The sequence below is a fragment of the Papio anubis genome, chromosome 1 (genome assembly GCF_008728515.1).
Source record: "Papio anubis isolate 15944 chromosome 1, Panubis1.0, whole genome shotgun sequence".
Lineage (NCBI taxonomy): Eukaryota > Metazoa > Chordata > Mammalia > Primates > Cercopithecidae > Papio > Papio anubis.
In genome coordinates this window covers 197956393-197966974 of record NC_044976.1, presented here as the reverse complement: position 1 = coordinate 197966974, position 10582 = coordinate 197956393, and the positions used below count along the sequence as shown (strand labels likewise).

The window sequence follows — 10582 nt, the reverse complement described above, 5'->3', positions numbered from 1 at the left end:
GGAGGCCCAGCTGAACAGAGAGGGGCTAATAGGAAGACATTGCTGGCAGGAATGGCAAGAGCAGAGAGGTGTGCCTCAATGAGTTAGTAGCCAGGAAGAACAAATCCATAGGCATGGTTGGAAAGGAGGGTGTGTCCTAAGGTGGAGGAGTTTGGATTTTATCAAATTGGTCAAAGGAACAGTATAGAGATTGAATAAAGAAGAAGAGAGAGGCCGGGCGCGGTGGCTCAAGCCTGTAATCCCAGCACTTTGGGAGGCCGAGGCGGGTGGATCACAAGGTCAGGAGATCGAGACTATCCTGGCTAACATGGTGAAACCCTGTCTCTACTAAAAATACAAAAAACTAGCCGGGCGCGGTAGCGGGCGCCTGTAGTCCCAGCTACTTGGGAGGCTGAGGCGGGAGAATGGCGTGAACCCGGGGGGCGGAGCTTGCAGTGAGCCGAGATCGCGCCACTGCACTCCAGCCTGGGAGACACAGTGAGACTCCGTCTCAAAAAAAAAAAAAAAAAAAAAAAGAAGAAGAGAGAGACAATGAAAAACCTGGCTTGATGAAGACTAGGTTATTGGCTGTGAGATAGTTGGATTACAAGTGTAGAGACAAGGAAAAAACAAAAAAAAACAAAAAACAAAAAAACTAAAGGACTGCAACTGGGGAGATCAGGGAGGTTGTGATCAGTTCTAGATACAAGTGTGAAAAGTAAAACATTCAGAACCTAGGCCAGAGTTGGAGCAGGACAGGTCTCTGAGAGTTAGTTCAAGACCCTTTCTTTGCTTGGTCAGGCACTTATTCCATTCAATTAATCTTATGCAGAACAGAGGCTTCCAGAGAGGTCTCCTTTGGATCTACCAACAAAACAGAACTTTTGGTTTGCAGAAGTAGGAAAGAAACATCATCACGAATGGAGGCTCCAGAGGGTTCTTTGTCCCTTTTAGAGTCTCTTACCTCCCAAAGAGCCCACATTCCTGCAGCTGAGGAGCAAAGACACCTGAATGGAGTGTGAACCCTTCAACCTCTTTCAAACAGCCAGGACTCTCTTAACTGGAATCTCCCTTTGACAAGATGTTTGAAAATGCAGTGGGAGAGGGGAGAAAGTTTGGAAGGATGTTAATGAGAGAAAATTAGCTACCCGGAAGGGATCCTTTTCAGCAGAAGTTAGAGGGTGGAGAAGAATAATTGCAGAATATAAATATGCCTTGGAGTGTTAAGTTACAGGATTTTAGCCTCTCTCAAATCATAGGCATCTTCAGGCATTTCTGAGATGCTGTCAACACCCACTCATCACTATTTGTTTTTCCCATGTTGTAGGGCAGTTGGAAAGTGATTTAATAATTATCTCTACTTCCTTACTAGATAGAAAAGTTTTATTGAAGCATAACATGAAATATTAGATTCTCCATAAGGATAGTCTAATACAGTAGACAAGACGGAAAATTATGACTTGAGTTCTAATCTCACCTGGATCCTTTGTAAGTACTAGGACTGTAGTCGCACATATCCCTCTGAACTTTTGTTAAATCCATAAAATCATGTTGAAAGATTTCTCATAATTTCTCCATTCTATAATTTTGAAATTGACAAAACTATAGAAGGAAAAACACAATGGGTCAATATTTTCAACCTAAAAATGGGTCTATTTGCCTTCTTTTTATGAAAAAAAGGTTTGGAACTCACTAAAATTCAATTTTACCCATGGAATGAAAGGAATTCTGCTTATGTCGTCGTTTCTAACCTCTGGGTTATTATTTCCTTATGACTCATCAGACTAGTAAATGCACCAGAAAGATAAGATGATTTGATTTTTTTTTTTTCCTATTTTGGATTTTTGTCCTATACTCTTGTTGAAGATAGATGTATCTTGATTTAAGCTGATTCCAGACTACCACCAGGAATCTTGATTGAGTCTTAAAGCCAATGAATTTCAGTCTCAAAAAGTATGGATTCTAATTATTTCCAAACTGATTCCACTTTATTGTAGCTACTATGACTGGAGTTCAAGTTATTGGCCTTGTTGTTACCATGGTAATGATAGCTCACATTACTCAACCCAGAAGGAGGCAATTTCACCATATACTAAGTATGTTTTGGAGATTAAAATACTCAAAAGAAAATGTGGGCTTTGAGACTGAGCTCTGGAAGATATATCTATTTTTCCTATATAATTTTCTACTTTAAATTAAAATATATTCATTCTGTTGCCATGACTTCTTTCTCTAGGCAATATAAAGTAATTTATAAAAACTCAGTTTTGATTCTTACCTTTATTATAGAGAAGCTGTCTCTGTGAATTTCTTACATTCAAATGGAAATATACTCTCTTGGTTCGAGTGTTCACTACGTGCAAAAATTCACATACAGTGCCTTATACGGATTATCTTATTTAATTCTGCAATAGGCCCAGAAGACGCGTAATTTAAAAAATCATTTCGATATTACAAATAAAGTAGCTGAAGTACAGAGATTTTAATTTACTTGTCCAAGGTCACATAACTAGTAACTGGGGGTGTTGGGATTTGAACCCAGGAACTTTGTCATCACTGACCAGAGCCCATAAACTTAACCACCTACAGCAATGCCTCCGGTAAAAGTCCAGCACGTGGCTGTCAACAGCTGCGATTCACTAAGAGCTCATACCTTTTGGCATCCTTTTACCATGAGATATAGCATGGTAGTGACTTGGCAACAGAGTATATTTACTTATGGATTAATGCATCTTCTGAAAAAGCAAAGAGCCTAGGAATTTGTGTTTTGTGTATGAACTATGGCTTTCCCTAATTAGAAAACTCTTATCATAAATATTTTTCAAGACAGAAAATAGCTGGCTAGTGATCTTTATGGTATGTGTGTATGTTGCTTGAGGAGTTGGAGAACATGAAAAGAGAGAAGAGATGCTGAAGCTCTCCCCAGAGCCCGAATGCCCACCACATTTTGAGTAGCCCAAATTGTTCATCTCTTCCCCACGTATTGAGCAGAAAGATAGGAGTTGGGAATGCTCTTGCAGGCACAGTGCTGGGCTTCAGGAGGCCTACTAAGTCCAATATCCAGCTCTGCAATAGTTGCATACATAACCAAGGATAAGTCACTGTACCTCTTTGAACCTCAGCAAAATGGAGGATGAAATTCGCTGGTGTATAAGTACCTTTTTGTCACTAACAATCTCATTTGTGCTTCTAAATGCCCTCTTCCTTATGGTAAAGATGACGAGGGTGATGAATCTTGAGTAGGAATAGGATTGAAACTCTGGGCCTCTTCACCAGCTTCATTCCTGGCATCTTTCAAAATACCTCTCTGTCTGTCTGGTCAGGCACACGTATTTGCCTATTGATGGTAGTGTGGACCTAATTGTTTCTCAGAACTTCTATGATGCTGCAGAAAACAGTTCTAGTAAGAACAGCAGTGAATTGGAAGCAAAAATTTTGTCCCAACTTGTAACTTTGGGTAAGCCCCTTCCTTCAACAAGGCTGATTCCTCCTGACTGTACAATAAGGAGTTTGATCATATGCTATCATGAGCTCTTTAGAAGGTTATCTTATGATAAACATACCTATTAAAAGTCCATGGAAGTACAAGAGAGTTATCTTTGGAAAATTTCTCTCTAGAAGTGTTGAAAAGGCTGACTCTGACATCTCAGTTAATTGTCACATTCTTTGGATGTGGGGTGTCAATAATCAATTACCTAAGAGACATGTTTAAGAATAAGATGCATAGTCATTCCAGCCCCCTCGTCTCATATGTGGCCAATTTCTTCAGACTACTCACTTTTCTTCTAACTCTTTCTGACTTGTGCTTGCCTTCTACATTGCCACCAATCCTCTTGCCTTAAATATAAATCTGATCATGTTGCTTCCATAATTAAAATTGCTCAGTGATTCACTAGTGATTCATTGTCTATAGGGTGCGTTCAAACCTTTTAACAAGGCGGAATGGGCCCTTCACCATCCACGTTTTTACTTAACTCTATCTTTTGCCACCGCCACTCTCCATTTCACACTGAAATAGTCATCATTCTTGGAAATCACTGCTATTTATCATTTCTCTATATGTGTTACCTACATTAATTTTCCCATCTGTAAAATGGGAATGCAAATACCCACATTCTTTATGATTATAAGCTTAGTAGAGATATAATAGGTTTTTACTTTAAGAGGTATGCTTAGAATTTCTTTTAGAGAGTGAGAGCTCTCATTGTTTAAGAAGCAGCTTATTATGGGTGTGGTGAGTGGGAAGGTGAAGTTTTTGGACATAACTTGGATTCGCTAGAGTGAAACTAGATAGCTAAACTGCCTTACTTAAAAGGTAATCTCAAAAGGAGAATTAAGACACATTAAAATTAAATGTAACGTGGACTTTTATAATTCTGAAAATTTGGAGAGCAATTGGATGTTTCATGACGTTAAGAAATTATTTTATTTTTAGATGTTCTAATTTTTTTTGATGTCCCTATCTTTTGGAGATACATTCTGTATTAGTCAGTGTTCCTGAAAAAGAACCAATAGGATATATGTATGTAGATAAATAGATATGTGAAAGGGAGCTTATTAGGAGAATTGGCTCATGCAATTATGGAGGATGAGAAGTCCCTCAATAGGTCATCTGCAAGTTGAAAGCCCAGGGAAACTGGTGGTGTTTCTCAGTACAAGTACAAAGGCCTTTAAACCAGGCAAGTTAATGGTGTAACTCTCAATCTGAGGCTGAAGGCCTGAGAAGCCGGTAGCTGGTGCAAGTCCCAGAGTCCAAAGGCCAGAGAACCTGGATTCTGATGTCCAAGGGCAAGAGATAAAAGTACCCCTGCTTCAGGAGAGAGAGAGTGAATTCACCTTTCCTCTGCCTTTCATTGTATCTGGGCCCCTAGATACAACGAAACTACATTGGATGGTGCCCATCCACACTGAGGACAGCTCTTCCCCACAGAGTTCAATGACTCGCATGCCAGTCTCCTCCAGGAACACCCTCACAGACACATCCAGAAATAAAGCTTTACCAGCCATTTAGGTATCTGTGTTGGCTAACAAGTGCTGTGTAACAAATTACCACACACTTAGAGGCTTAGAACAACACACATTGATTATCTCACAGTTTCTGTGGATCAGGTCTGAACATACCTTAGCTGGGTTCTCTACAAGGCTGTAATTAAAGTGTCCAACAGGGCTCGGGTCTTGTCCGAGGCTTAACTGAGGAAGGATCCACTTCCAAGCTCATGCAGTTGTTGGCAGAATTCAGTGCCTTACAAGCTAACAGACTGAGGATCTCGGTTTCTTGCTGGCTGTCAGCTGAGGTCGCCCTCAGTTCCTTGCCATATAGCCCTTTTCACTGGACACTCACAATGTGGCAGCTGGATTTTTCCAATCAACAAGGGAGAGAATCTGCTAGAAGGTGGATATTACAGTCTTATGTACACACAATTGTTTAGGGAGAAATCACACATTCTGCCCACACTCATAAGGAGGGAACTACACAAAAGTACAAACACCAGAAAATAAGAATAGTGAGAATCACCTTACAGTCTGTTCACCATACACACTGAATTTTTAATGAATGAAGTATTATTATTCCTGGGAATAATAATGTGTCTAAGGTTTTCTTTCAAATGATTCAGTTATGGTAAGAAGTGGCATTGATTTAAAATTTTAATCACACATTGGCCCTTGTTGAAGTTAAATACCGGATTGCACTCTTTTCTTTTGCATCTGTTTGCTACTTTTCATAATAAAATGCAAGGCAATATCAAATACATTATTTGGGAGAAGGAACTCAGAAACAGGAGAAGTTACAAGGAATATGAGTACCCTAAGAACCCTTGGAGATATTGAGAAGGACCCCAAGTTTCCTAATGAACCTAAGATGGACATTCAAGTCCATTTTTACTTAAATGTTAAAAGACAAGACAACTTCAAAAAGCTGGAGAACTTAGGGACAGTCAGGGGCTGACATTTAGGTTACACAAGGCTTAGAAGAATCTATGAAAAACACCTGGTATATGATAGGTCTTAATGGTGGGTCACTCTTGTTACTTCCTACAGGGTGCTATTGGAGGTATAGAAATAAGCCCACATGGATCTTGTTCTTCTTGAAGATTCTTTCCTTGCTCTTTCTTTCTCTCTCTGCCAACCTCCATATCATATATTGTTTTTATGCCATCTGTAGGATCCACATGGCACTAAATCTATTGTAAAGACTTGGTATAATTGAGTCCACGTAAATACACCAATATAACAGAGGAAGTGCTTCTACTGCCCCATAAGTGACATTCAATTGTGGCCTCTTGATCTCTGACATTCTCACTAAGATGCAAAGTACCAGAGAAGAAGGTTAGTTGATCAGCTAGTGATCAGCTCTGGCCCTCCACGCTGCCCTCTCAGTCTCTGGAAGAACAACAGATGGGATCCAGATGGCCATGTTAGTCCACAGTGCTTTAATTAGTGGTACAATCCTACCAGTAGAGGAGGAAATTTTATAGATATTCCTTAGAAGGCCAGCGTTAGGGGAGGGAGGAAAAGGAATGAGGCCTTGTCTCATCACAGAAATCCGTCTCAAATCAGCAAGAACATAAACATGGGTAATTAGAGGAAATGCATACTGGAGTGCTCGTTGTTATTCCCGTGGCTGCCTGTTAACTTGCGGCACTTATCTCATTAGCAGACGGTGAGAGAGAATACTCTGTCCCAGGGTCTTGCACATCCTGGAACTGATGTGCTTTCAGAAATGAACTGAGTGCTGAGAAACGGATCCAAACAGGAAGGAATCAGATGCATTTCGAATCAGAATCTCTGATGTGTTCCCATGTGGCTTCATTACTTAAGGTAACCAGAGAGTGAGAGGGTGGGAAACAAGGAGGCAGGGTCCTCACTTTAAGAAAAAATGTCGTCAAGAACTCAAGGACTCTGGAAGTGAGTCAAATCCCATTGAAATCGCTAATTTGCACATTCAGATTAATCACATGTGAAAAAAATGGAACAGTAAATAGTCTGCAATGACCTAGAAAGAATTATTTAATGACTTACTGTCTCTGTAAACTAAATGTTTAACTTGTGGATGGGAGGGAATTTGATAGAGATTTCACAGTATCCCCTATCTTCTTCTTCTTCCTTCTCTCTTCTCCTTCTCCTCCTCCTCCTCCTCCTCCTCCTCCTCCTCCTTCTTCTTCCTCTTCCTCTTCCTCTTCCTCTTCCTCCTCCTCCTCCTCCCTCTCCTCCTCCCTCCTCCTCCTCTCCTCCTCTTCTTCTTCCTTCTTCTTCTTCTTTTCTTCCTTCTTCTTCTTCTTCTTCTTCTTCTTCTTCTTCTTCTTCTTCTTCTTCTTCTTCTTCTCCTTCTCCTTCTCCTTCTCCTTCTTCTCCTTCTTCTTCTTCTTCTTCTCCTCCTCCTCCTCCTCTTCCATCCTCTTCTTCTTCTTCTTCTCCTCCTCCCTCCTCCTCCTCCTCTTCTTCTTCTTCTTCTTCTTCTTTTGAGATGAAGTCTAGCTCTGTTGCCCAGGCTGGAGTGCAGTGGCGCGATCTTGGCTCACTGCAAGCTCCACCTCCCGGGTTCACACCATTCTCCTGCCTCAGCCTCCCGAGTAGCTGGGACTACAGGTGCCTGCCACAACGCCCAGCTGAGTTTTTGTATATATATATATTTTTAAGTAGAGACGGCGTTTCACCGTGTTAGCCAGGATGGTCTCGGTCTCCTGACCTTGTGATCTGCCTGCCTCGGCCTCCCAAAGTGCTGGGATTACAGGTGTGAGCCACAGCACCTGGCCTCCCCTACTGTCTCCTTATCCCACATCACACACACACACACACATACACACACACACATTTACTTTTTTCCCGGGTTCTCAGTGACTTCTTTGAATTGAGAAATTATGTATTTATCTATTACCAATCTATTAATTTCTAACTACTCATTTATTTCCACAAACATGGATAGAGAGCTTGATATGTGCAAGTTACTCTGACAGAGGTTGGGAAACAAAGATGAATGAGACATTGACTCTGATTTTTAACAAGCTCATCATCTAGGCAGAACTTACACTTTACCTTTTTTTTGTTTGCTTTTGAAGGTTTCAAATTTATTTCTTCAATAATGCCATATCTTAAGGGTATACAGTGCTTTCACTTGGCATCAATTATGATATATTTTTAAACAATTCAGTAGTATACCAGCTGGGATGATTACTGATCTCTCCATTCCTTTAGGGTGACTCTGCCAACAGGGGACAGGTTCCCTATTATTCCAATTTGTGTTGCTACATATGTCCATACAGCAATACAGAAAGTGTCTCCATTAGTTAATACAGCATTACCGCCTTTGTCATGAAAATCAGACGTACGTTTCTGGTGGCTCTGCCTTGCCATTATTTGCTGAATGCTTGGAACATGGAGATGACTCAGTGAAGTTTTGACCAAGGGAAACATTGTGAAGGTGAAGATAGAACTGAGGCAATGCAACTGCTGCTTTGGTGCAAATTCACTTCAGGTACCTTTGAAGAGTGCTGAAACACAAAAGCCACTCACACTTGACTTTTTTTTTTTTTTTTTTTTTTTTTTTTTTTGGGACTGAGTCTTCCTCTGTCGCCCAGGCTGGAGTGCAGTGGCGTGATCTCAGCTCACTGCAATATCCACCTCCCGGGTTCAAGCGATTCTCCTGCCTCAGCCTTCCAAGCAGCTGGGATTAGAGGCACCCACCACCACGCCCAGCTAATTTTTTGTATTTTTAGTAGAGACAGCATTTCACCATGTGGGCCAGAGTGGTTTAGAACTCCTGACCTCAAGTGATCCGTCCGCCTTGGCCTCCCAAACTGCTGGGATTACAAGCGTGAGCCACTGCACCCTGCCTTCAAACTTTACTTTTAAGGAATAACATGCACCACCAAAATAGTACTTGTTACTTATTGTGTGCCTACAGTAGATAAGGAACTCACATGTTGTCTCAGTTAATCCCCAGACAGTCCTACAAAGTATTGGTAAAATGATAAATGATTCCCATTTTACACATGAGGAAACAATTATTGGTAGATTTGGGCAACAGTACTAAGAACATTGGCTCTAATATAGTAAGTGCTTATATCTTAGTTGAAGGACATGCATGGGTAAGTCACCCAGCAAGTGAGCCAAGACTCTGAACTTGAATCTGGTTCTACCTTCCCGTGCTTGTTTTATGACCTGCCATTGTTTCTTACTCCATCATCTGAATGCTCAGGACAGATGAGGACTTAAACAAAAAGGGGAAAACGTCCCTAAAATTCCATTCTATAGAAACGTGTGAGTACTCATGACCAGCAGAGTCACCACACAGCCAATTGAGGTGACACTTTGAGCAGTGACTTAGTGGGATTCTTTTGCTGTAGGTTAACTAGAGTCCAAGGGGCATCCAGCTGTGGAAAAGCTGATTTAGTTAATTTGTAGTAAAAGAGAACAGAATAGAAATACGCTGTCAGTCTATAAACACCTTCTCCGACTCCCTTAGCAAAAGACTTCCCTTCTTCCATACCCACCCCTCATACTACCCTTTAGTGATAAGCGTTTTCTTTTTGATTTCCCTGATAATAATTGAAAGCAGTTTACATGTTTGGATAAGTGTAAATCTGTGGGAGCAGAGAGACAGCTACAGTATGCTCTGTTCAGGGAATCTCACATTCTATCAAGTTCCTGGGCCTGACCCAGAGAGACTCGTAATTCAGCCTCCACAGAAACCCTGCTCTGTGGTCAAGCAGCTCAGAACAATAAGCAGATTAAACCAACAGAAGTCAAGATTATTTGTTGAGGGAGTCTAGGCTTTTCAGAGGCTTAGGTTTTAGCACCAAGCAGAACATAAAGAGAAGAAAAGTACAGAACGTGAGAGGTCTGTTTTGGCTCTACCTATTTGTTTTCTTTTTCATTTTGACTGTCGTTGGGCCCCTTTAGAGGTGCCATTGTGGTTCCTTTTGGGTCTTGCTGTTTACTGATGATTAGCGATGATATAAAGTGAAAGTTGGTAAGACTTAGGTCTCCCAGAGGTTTGGCATAGAAAAACTGAGAACAAAAGGCTTTGAGACCCAAAGAGTAAAACTCCAATAATGAACTAATTAGGATAGATATTTGGAACAAAGGATTTACCCAGCACTTCTTTAAGTCACACCATGAAATTATCTGTTTGATTACAAAATCACCTTTCTCATAACTAATATTTTAAGCCCAGAGAAAGAGAGGCATGGATTAAGCAAAGAACTCAGAGTCGAGACACCTATGTCTTGTCCAGACTGTGCTTCTAACTAGCCGTATGTCTTAGGTGCTGTGAAACCTTAGTTTTCCACTTTGTTAAGTGAGTATATTTGACTGCATGCTCTAAAATGAGCACATTCTCAAATTTTTGTTGTCAGAAGCAACTAATGGACATTGTGGGTATCTGGCTCTATCTTAAATTGTAACTGTGACAATTTGAAACCATCTCTTTTTACGATGCCTCAGTTTTCTCATCTGGAAAGGGTGACTTTTTAAAAATTCCTTCTTTCTATTCCTGGACTCTTAGTGGTGGACTTATGTAGGGAAAGGCCCATAAGTCATCCTGACCTGGCTGACAGTTCTGTTAACAAGCAATCATACAGGTCTGGCAGTCCTCGCCACTCCT

At 40.9% G+C, this 10582-nt stretch overlaps 1 pseudogene; it reads right to left on the bottom strand.

Moving 5' to 3' along the window:
• Nucleotides 1-7743: 7743 nt before the first annotated feature.
• On the bottom strand, nt 7744-8517 carry LOC108583171 (annotated as a pseudogene).
• Between the last annotated feature and the right edge of the window lie 2065 nt (nt 8518-10582).